Consider the following 9,306-nt stretch of genomic DNA (forward strand, 5'->3'; position numbering starts at 1 on the left):
TTTCGGCCCGAAACGTCGTTATTACCTCCTCCCATAGATGCTGTCTGGCCTGCTGAGTTCTGCCAGCATTTTGTGTTTTTTATGTACTTAATTTTGTATTTTTAGATGATAAGATCTTTTGGTACCTGTTCTGAGGAATGTGGTTTCCAAAGTGGACAGAACATGATGCAAATAATCAGATTCCAGCCCTAACGACGTTCGAAACAAATCAAACAGTACTATATCCATTGTGAAGTCAGCACTAAAAATAACATTGACATTTCCTGTAATTAGAAACTTTAGGAACGAGGCTGAATTTACTAACCCAGCAATTCTGGAGTTAATCCCGGAAGTGACCCTGATGTAACTGAGCAAAATAGAGTTCTTATTTACACTGGATCTCCTGAGGAATAAAGTAAAATGTGAACTGTTATCATACAAAAATATGGCATCTGCCTTTTAATCACAGCATATGAGCTGTGTCCTATATCTGAACGTCCAATTACTTGCTGGACTGACCAATTTTTTAAAAAAGGCAAGCATGTGCAGCAAATTGTTAAAGCAAAGCTCGAAGTAAAACCTATTATTAGATCACATACATGTCACCACATACAACCCTGAGATTCTTTTTCCTGAGAGCATACTCAGCAAATCTATAGAATAGTAACTGTAAACAACATCAATGGAAGAACAAAAGCATAGAAGACAATAAACTATGCAAATATAAATAAATAGCAATAAATAACAAGAGCATGAAATAACAAGATAAAGAGTCCTTAAAGTGAAATGATTGCAGGAACATCTCAATAGATGAGTGTAGTTGTCCTCTTGTTCAAGCACCTGATGGTTGAGGGGTAGTAACTGTTTTTTGAAGTCGGTGGTGTGAGTCCCAAGGCGCTTGTACTTTCTACCTGCTGGCTGCTGCAAGAAAAGAGCATGGCCTGGGTGGTGAGGATCTCTGTAGATGGTTCCTTGTAGGTGTACTCAATGGTTGGGAGAGCTTTACCTGTTGTGTACTGAGCCAAATCCACTAACTTTAGTAGGATTTTCCACTCAGGGGGATTGGCATTCCCATAACAGGCCATGATGCAGCCTGTCAATACTCTTTTCACTACACATCTATAGAAGTTTGTCAAAATTTTTGATGTCATACTGAATCTCTACAGACTCCCAAGGAAGTAGAGGAGCATTCATACTTTCTTTGTGCCCAGGACAGGACCTCTGAGATGGTGACAACCAGGAATTTAAAGTTGCTAACCCCTCCACCTCTGACCCTCTGGTGAGGACTAGCTTATGGACCTCTGTTTTCCCTCTCCTGAGGTCTACAATCAGTTCCTTGGTCTTGCTGAGATTGAATAAGAGGTTGTTGTTATGACACCAGACAGCCAAATGTTCCATCTCCCTCCTGTATGCTAATTCATCACCACCTTTGATATGGCCCTCAGCAAACTTGAATAGGTGTTGGAACTGTGCTTAGCCTCAGAGTCATTGGTGTAAAGCGAGTAGAGCCAGAGGGCTAAGTGCACAGCCCTGTGGTGCACCTGTTCTGATGGAGATTGTGGAGGAGATGTTTTTGCTAATTTGAACTGACCAGGGCCTGCAAGTGAGGAAATCCAGGATCCAATTGCACAAGGGAGTATTGAAGCACAGGTCTTAGAGTTTACAGATTAGCTTTGAAGGGATGTTGGTATTAAATGTGGAATTGTAATCAATAAAGAGCATCCTGATGTATGCATCTTTGCTGCCCAGATATTCCAGGATTGTGTGAAGACCCAATGAGGTGGCATCTGCTATGGACCTGTTGCTCTGGTAGGTAAATAGGAGTGGAGTCAAGTGCCACTCCGACAGGTACTGATATGTTTCAATGCCAACCTCTCAAAACACTTCATCACTGTAGATGTAGGTGCCACTGGGCAATAAGCATTGAGGCAGGTTACCATGCTCCTCTTGGGCACCTGTATGAATGAAACCTGCTTGAAGCCAGGTGGGTATCACATATTGCTTAAATGAGAGGTTGAAGATATCTGTGAACATTTCATCCAGTTGGTCAGAACAGGTGTTTAGTACTTAGTCAGATACACGACCCAAACCAGATGCTTTCCTTTGATTCACCCTCTTAATTCCTTGGATCAGAGGTTGAAAAATTTGTTTATATTCTTTGGTCTTTAGAAGAATGAGCAGTGATCTTATTGAAACATAAGATTTTAAGGGGGCTTGTGCAGGGTAAATGTTGAGAGGATTTAACTCGTGGGATCATCGTAAATGGGAACATAATTTCAAGATAAGGGCCTCGCCGTTTAAAGTTGAATTGCATTGAAATTTTGTCTTGCAGAAGGCTGTGAATTTCTGGAATTCTTTAACCCAGAGTGTGGTTAAAAAACAGATCTTTCAAAGTATTTAAGCTGGAGGTAGATACATTTTCTAAATGTTGGGAAATTAAGGGGTATGGGGAACTGGTACAGGGGCACAATTGAGGCCAGCATGAATCAGCCGTGCTCCTATTGAATAATGGGGTAGGCTTGAGGAGTGAGGTGGCCCTAGTCCTTCTCCCGTTTCCCTGAGTTGTGTTTTTGTGGTGGAGTAATTTAGATTCTGCAGATGTTTACTGATGATACTTCAGACAGTGAACGCTGGTTTCAATTGTTCCATTCATATGATCTTTGTAAGTCTTGAACCATTATAAAATGGATCTCTTTGATATTGACACTCTGTGCTCAACATAGGGATAAATTTTTCTTAGATTTGGATGGTATAGTTTGCTGGAGTTTGCCACGTGTGTCCAGTCCTCTGTACTAACGCTCTCATATATGCAACACTCACTCACATATCATTTGTTCTCTTAGAGGAAGTCAGAGATGTGGATGACAGATTCACTTCTGCAAGGCTAACATTCCTGAATGTGATACCTCATTTTTGCTTCTGACTTCCCATTATGAGTGAACAGAGAGTTGAGCAGTTTTTTTTTTCCCCCCCTGAGTCCTGTCTGGGGGGAAAAGAAGTAGATCATATTTTATACTGATGGCTATCATTTTGGTGATTTCCTCATCGCTTAAGTTACTGTGTTTCTTCAATGCTGCCTTTCATTATAGTGATTCTTGCAGGGGGGATCATTGGTAAAGGTTAAAATCCCATTGATAGTTCTCGATGAATTTATGTTCATTTATAGAAACACTTTCAAATAAAAGGTCAATGAAAAGGCAAATTAAATTTAAATGTTGGATGAAATTGGATAGCGTGAGATGCACCTAACAAATGATTCAAGATCCATTAATAATCAGCTCAATAGAACACTGCTATTTAACGATTACTGGAATCATTAATCCCTAGGAAACCCAACAGATGGTGGAAATAATGTAATTAATGCACAAGCATTAAAATTTTGATTAATGCCAACAAGTAAACATGACATTGACATGTGTAGCCTGTCAGTTGATTTAAAAAAAGTATGCTGTTCTGTAGCATCATCTGAATGGAAGCATTAAGTAAGACATAATGAGTTTGCTTTATTTCTTCGTAATTTTAGGTGGGATCTAAAATTATGAAATTGCTATGACCTGTTGAAATTGAGGTTACCTGTTTATTGTACATGTGAGATTGTCACAATTCACAATGATTCAGTTCTGCAAGGTATGGATCAACCAATTACAATAATATCGCAACTGGAGATTGCGTTCTTGTCAAAATATCAATCTAAATTGTTTATAGCTTTCATTTGTGCTTTAAGTGTGAAAATGAACTCTAAGATAACCACCCTACTTTCACAGCAGCCTCTAAGTGTAAAGTCTATCTAGCACTTTAAATCTCAGCCACTTAAAATCTCAATGGATTAAATACTTAAAAACAGGAAAAAGTGTTGAAGTACAGTAGTTCCTTAAATAATCAGACAATTTAATATTTTTAAATGATTTCACTCTTGTGAGTAATGTGGCAGCTACTCTGTGTCAGAAACCTTTCATAATCTTTCTAACCTGCTCAAATTTTGGTGAATGCAGACCACTGCTTGCATTCACCACTGAGATGTGTAACCCAAGAGTTGCCTGGACCTGGTCTTGCTCACTGTAACTTGGGCCAAAGCAAAGCTTTTTCCTCAAAGTGTTCTGGTGGCCTTGGTCATGCGTCCAACTTTGTTTGCCAAAGGTGTCAATACCTGTTCATGGTTGTGAATATCTCTGATGTTTTGATGTATTCAAAAAGCATTTAGAATAAAATAATAGAAACAAATTGTTGATTTAAAAAATAATTAATTGAAAATATTACTACAAACACATTTAAAATGTTAAATCTGATTTTTTTTTTATTTGAATTTTTCATAGTTGCAAAACTTTCTTTGAAATGGAAGGATTCATTCATCCTCTACCAGGTATAACTAGGTCTGAGATCCAAGAATCAGGAGTTCAAATGGTGTAGATTTCCAGTAAATTTGTGCCATACTGACCTTGTTGTGGAATATAACACGTCACCCAGATCCTGTGTGTTCTGACCTTAGCAGTCAATTCTGCAGTATCATTTCAAAGTCCTTATGGGGAAATCAAATTCTACTGCTTGTATTTTGCCTAGGTAATGATTGCAAAACTATCAGTCTTTTTACATCTTTACCAAGTGAAACATCCTTTCATACATGCAGAAGTCCTGAAATAAACTGTTTGAAACTCCGTGATCTTCATTGGTTGTGGGTTTGTAGCCTTCCTCACCACAGTCAAATATTGATTGTCTCCAAAGTTCTGAAATGTTTTCATGATACGTTTTGTGATTATTTGAGAAGCCATTCAGATTATGATTTAATGAATAATCCAAAAGGCAGCCTCCTCATTGGGGCAGGAGATCCTCACTGCATTAAAACACCAGTCTACTTTTTGTGTTTAAAGATTTTTGAAGTGGGATATTCTCACTCCAGCTCTGAGTTGGAGGTGGAGTTGTGGGGGGAGGGGCTATTGACTGATCTGTGGCTGATAGTGTGAGAGGTAGAGAGACTGGGGATTGGGGTCAAAAACTCTAATAAGGAGGAACAAAGAAGTGGGAAACAAAAGGGGCAAGGATTGGAGAAATAATTTTCATAGGAGTTCAGGAGTGAAGAGTGATGGGCAGGAGCAAGACTATGGTGGCATTGTAGCACTAAGATTAAGGTTTAACATTTGATGTATTACTTGCCTGGGCTACCAGGGGCAATGGTGTTTGCACACAATGTTACAAATTATAATGTAGGTAGAAAATGGTGAAAGATGGTTAATGAGTGAGCAATGTTGGAATAGGTACCTAGAGGAAATGAAAGCATGATGATGGTTTAAATACAGAAATGTTTAGCTGGAGATGGGGAGGGACAGTATCAATTAAGGAGATTAGAATAGCCTTTGTAAAGAAGGGAAAATGTGGTTGGGACATCAGATAATTTGGATGCAAAGGTTTTGAACAATTTGCTGAGGGACCAGAATGGAATGAATGGTAAGGGGTCAGCTTGTACACCAGTTCTTATAAATGTCTGTTCCTCAGCACTACTATTTGACTGGATATGATATCTCCTGTTACATAACACATCTCCTAAGGTTAATGGAGGAGAATATTGAATAACATTACCAACTCTGCTTACAATGCTCAAATGTTGTCTGAGCATTTATAAAACATTTTGTAGAATGTTTTTCTTTTGTATGGGAAATAACAATGCCTACTAACACTCCTTGTGCTCTTTGGTTGCTAAATGGAGGGAAACAAAATGGATTCTCTTTGATACTTCACCTGGAATTGGTCTTCCAATCTATGAGTTGTGAACATCATTAAATTATCACGGGGAAAGAAATGCCTGAAACTCAATATTTCACAAGAACATGTTGATTTTTTTTCATTTAATGTACAATATGTAATTGAAGCAATGCTATTTTTCTTCTGCTGTAGAGAGTCATTTGGCATTGCTCTATGATGTCTGTTCCTCTTCCTTATTATTTGCCTATGATGCACGTATTAGATTCTCATTAATTGTAATGAACTTGTGTGGGAGGGATTGCTGCCAATCACAACACGCGTACAGTTCAATTGTCACTGGTTAGATGTGAAAACATTATAGGATTGTACTTGTGCACACAGGTGTACGAAAATCCATGTGCATGGAATAAGTCTGCCGACATGTATTATCCGTTTGACAGTGCAATACCAGACAGTGAATTAAGACAGAATTCAGTAGATAGCAAATTAAGAAATATTTTCTTTGGCATGCTTGCTTCAATATCCTTTCACCGATTTTGCTGCTGAAAGCTTCAGTGGGTGTTGGTTGAACAGATCTATTTCTGCAAAATGTTGGTTGCATCAAGCTGCAGGGCAGCCTCTCAACAGATGATTAATCTTCACTGGCTGGAGACAGTTAATTATCAAAGCTCAAGTATGCAAAGCACAAGGGGGAAACACTTTTCGAATGGAACAGAGAAAACAAGCATGATCAAACACCTGAGGCAGACTAGTGTATCTTAGTGGCAGAAAAGATTTAGCTAAAAGCCTGGGAGCACTTTAGCTGCTTGTCCTTTTGGTCAGTGAAGATGCATCAGCCATGGAAAACTAGAATCACACATAATGTAAAAGTAATAAAGATGAGGGGAGAAGTTCTACAAAACTTCTGCCTTGAGAATGAGATATTCTAACCTAATGTATACTTAGATCTGAAATGTGAGCTGAAATTGTTAGATGCTGGTAAACTTACCTGCCCTTTGAGTTGCACCACCAGTAACTCCTGGTCATGGGACAATTTACAATGACCAATTAATCTACCCAGCACATCATTTGGATTATGGGAGGAAACCAGAAGACCTGGAGAACCCCCCCCACCCCCCCCCCCCAACATTCAATGGTGAGAACTACAGACACTTTTTACAGAACGGCTCTGGAGTTGAACTCTGAACTCTAGAACACCCTGATCTGTAGCACCATCACTTTAACCACTGCGTGGTGGTATCACAGGCCAAATGTTTAAATAGTCAGTGTGTTAAATTTCTTATCTTAGTGTACAGTGTTAGGAAACAAGTGGCACTCTGAAACCAAAGTTTAAGAAGGGTTTAATAGATGGAGAATTTAATCGAATGACTCATTCTTTGGGCATTGTTCCTTGCATGAAGCTCCATGAGGAATGCAAGAATATGTTTCCATTCAGCAGTAGGGTGCAGAATGGGAAAGGTCCAGTGTATACAGGGGCTAGCAATCCAGATGCCTGAGCAGTGAGTAATTCAAATTCAATTCCCATATTTGTTTGCTATGGAATTTGAATTGAGTCAATGAAATTGTCTACAGTAAAAGAGATAACATCATTTTGGTTACAAGAAGAATCAGGTTGTTTTAAAAAAAAGTAATTTCCGTGGTTCTTCAGGAAAAGAAATCTGCTGTCCTTGGATAGGCTTTGTGATTCATCCAGCGTGCTCGACTGTCAATTGATCTTTGAAGTAGCTGAGCAAGTTGAGCTTGATTTAGTTTAGTAAGAAGTGGGCAGTAAATGAGGATCTTACAAATGTGAATAGGGGAGGAAATCGAAAACTGGATAGAACTGTCCCACGTGGACATCCATGGTGCATTCGAATGGATGAGAAATGGAAATCGTTCCAATCAAAGCTACAGATGAATGAGGCTGCTCTTGCTACTGTTCTGTTTGTTGTATTGATCTTTTATGCCAAGTCCATCAGGAAGGAAAAGGAGATGCAATGGTGTTTACAGCAAAGCTTGACGATATGGATGATGATGTCATGATTGTCCCCTTGAGGTCACTTATGATTGACGTGAAGATCTCTGTCTTGATTGAACTGGTCTTGAGAGCCAAAGTGAATCACAGAGAAACCGAGACCAAGTTCTTTGGCAGCCATAATAACTGATCCTTTGTCCTTCCACCAACAGGTCCAATTACGTGAAGATGATGGGAATGTGGTTTAGAAGACCTGGAACATGCAACAAGAATGGAGTGTGGCTCATGGCTTGGGTGAAACAAAAGCTGTGATTGTGTGGGAATGTAGCTGTCACATGATTGGAAGGAATAGGTCATCATATCCAAAGTGCTCACTGTGTCATTAAAGTAGGGCATATTCCACTTCAGCACTGACCAGATACACCAGCTAGTCTAAAACTGATGGTGCCTACACGGCTGCACAATGCAAATATCTAGCCAAAGGAAGGAGAAATATTTAGCTTGGCTCTTGCCTTGCATATGGCAGCATCAAGCTGTGTGTAAATCTTGGGTGTGCATGCACCAAATGTCACTACCAATTGAGGATCTGTCCCTGATGTAAACAATAAGTCTCGTAATATTGCTGTGGACATTGAGCCAGTGCATTACCACCTGTTCCTTGGTGCAAAAGAACACCTTTGACAAAGTCGGTCAGGAGGTGGTCTATATGGAATGCCCTATGTCTTGTGTGAAAGGAAGAAGTATAGACTTGATGGGCTGAATAGCCTCCTATGTCATAATGAGATATAAAGATGAAGATTAAAGCTAACCTTTTGATAGTATGGCCATGTTTCTCATAATATATAATGAAAAAGAAACAATTAAGGTTTGCCTCTAAATAATGGAAATTTGGGGTTCATGCACCAGCTCTCAACACCCTCAAAACTGATTACCAACGATTTCCCATTAGAATTCCAGTGTTGAACTGCTCTGATGGCGATGAGCTTTTGCAGATTCCCCAGCAACTGTGCTGGGAAATCTGTTTTTGTGCTAGATTAGAACTGGCATAGGTACATTGATCTCATTTCATCTAATGAAGTAAAACAGCTGTGAGGGAGGATTAAGTTTTTAATTTACCTTTTAATAAAATAAATTAATTTAAATGTATTTACTTGTTTTCAGTGCTTTTAAATGATTTAACATTTTTAATGTAAGGCATATTTGATTTTTAATTGCTTTTGAATGTGTAGAAATTACCCACTTGAGAAATTTGTTCCAAAGACTATAGTGCAAAGGTCTGTAGTTCCATGTTTCACCATTTCATTTTGTACATTATTTTAAATCAAGAATCAGGAACATTTTCTTGCAACTAATTATGTTTGTATGAGGATTTATCTGAATTTCAAATGAATTTCATTTCTCAAAAAGTGGCATTATCTTGTGTAATGATGTGAAACATATTTAATAAATAAGAGTAATTAAAATGTGGCTAATTGCATGTAGTGTGAAGTATGGGTATGTTAACAGCTTGCAGTGTTGCAAGAGGTAATGTTGATGTAAAGTAATGTAATTAATTACCCTCTTTAGGAATTTAGTACACAATGACAATCAGCTACTTTTACGAATCCTAAGACATGCTGAACAGCGCCAGATGGTGCACATACAACTGAGGATGGTTAGAGTTAATAGCTCTTCTCTTT

General features: G+C 38.7%; 1 long non-coding RNA gene across 2 annotated transcripts in view; it reads left to right on the forward strand.

Moving 5' to 3' along the window:
* The window catches only part of LOC140725912 (uncharacterized), a 147,493-nt gene extending 138,431 nt beyond the window's left edge, over window positions 1–9,062 (forward strand). For both annotated transcript variants that reach the window (XR_012098509.1, XR_012098510.1), the window contains one exon: window positions 7,840–9,062. This is a non-coding gene — a long non-coding RNA (uncharacterized lncRNA). The remainder of the gene's footprint in view (window positions 1–7,839) is intronic.
* The last annotated feature ends 244 nt before the right edge of the window (window positions 9,063–9,306 follow it).

The sequence above is a fragment of the Hemitrygon akajei genome, chromosome 4 (genome assembly GCF_048418815.1).
Source record: "Hemitrygon akajei chromosome 4, sHemAka1.3, whole genome shotgun sequence".
Classification (NCBI taxonomy): domain Eukaryota; kingdom Metazoa; phylum Chordata; class Chondrichthyes; order Myliobatiformes; family Dasyatidae; genus Hemitrygon; species Hemitrygon akajei.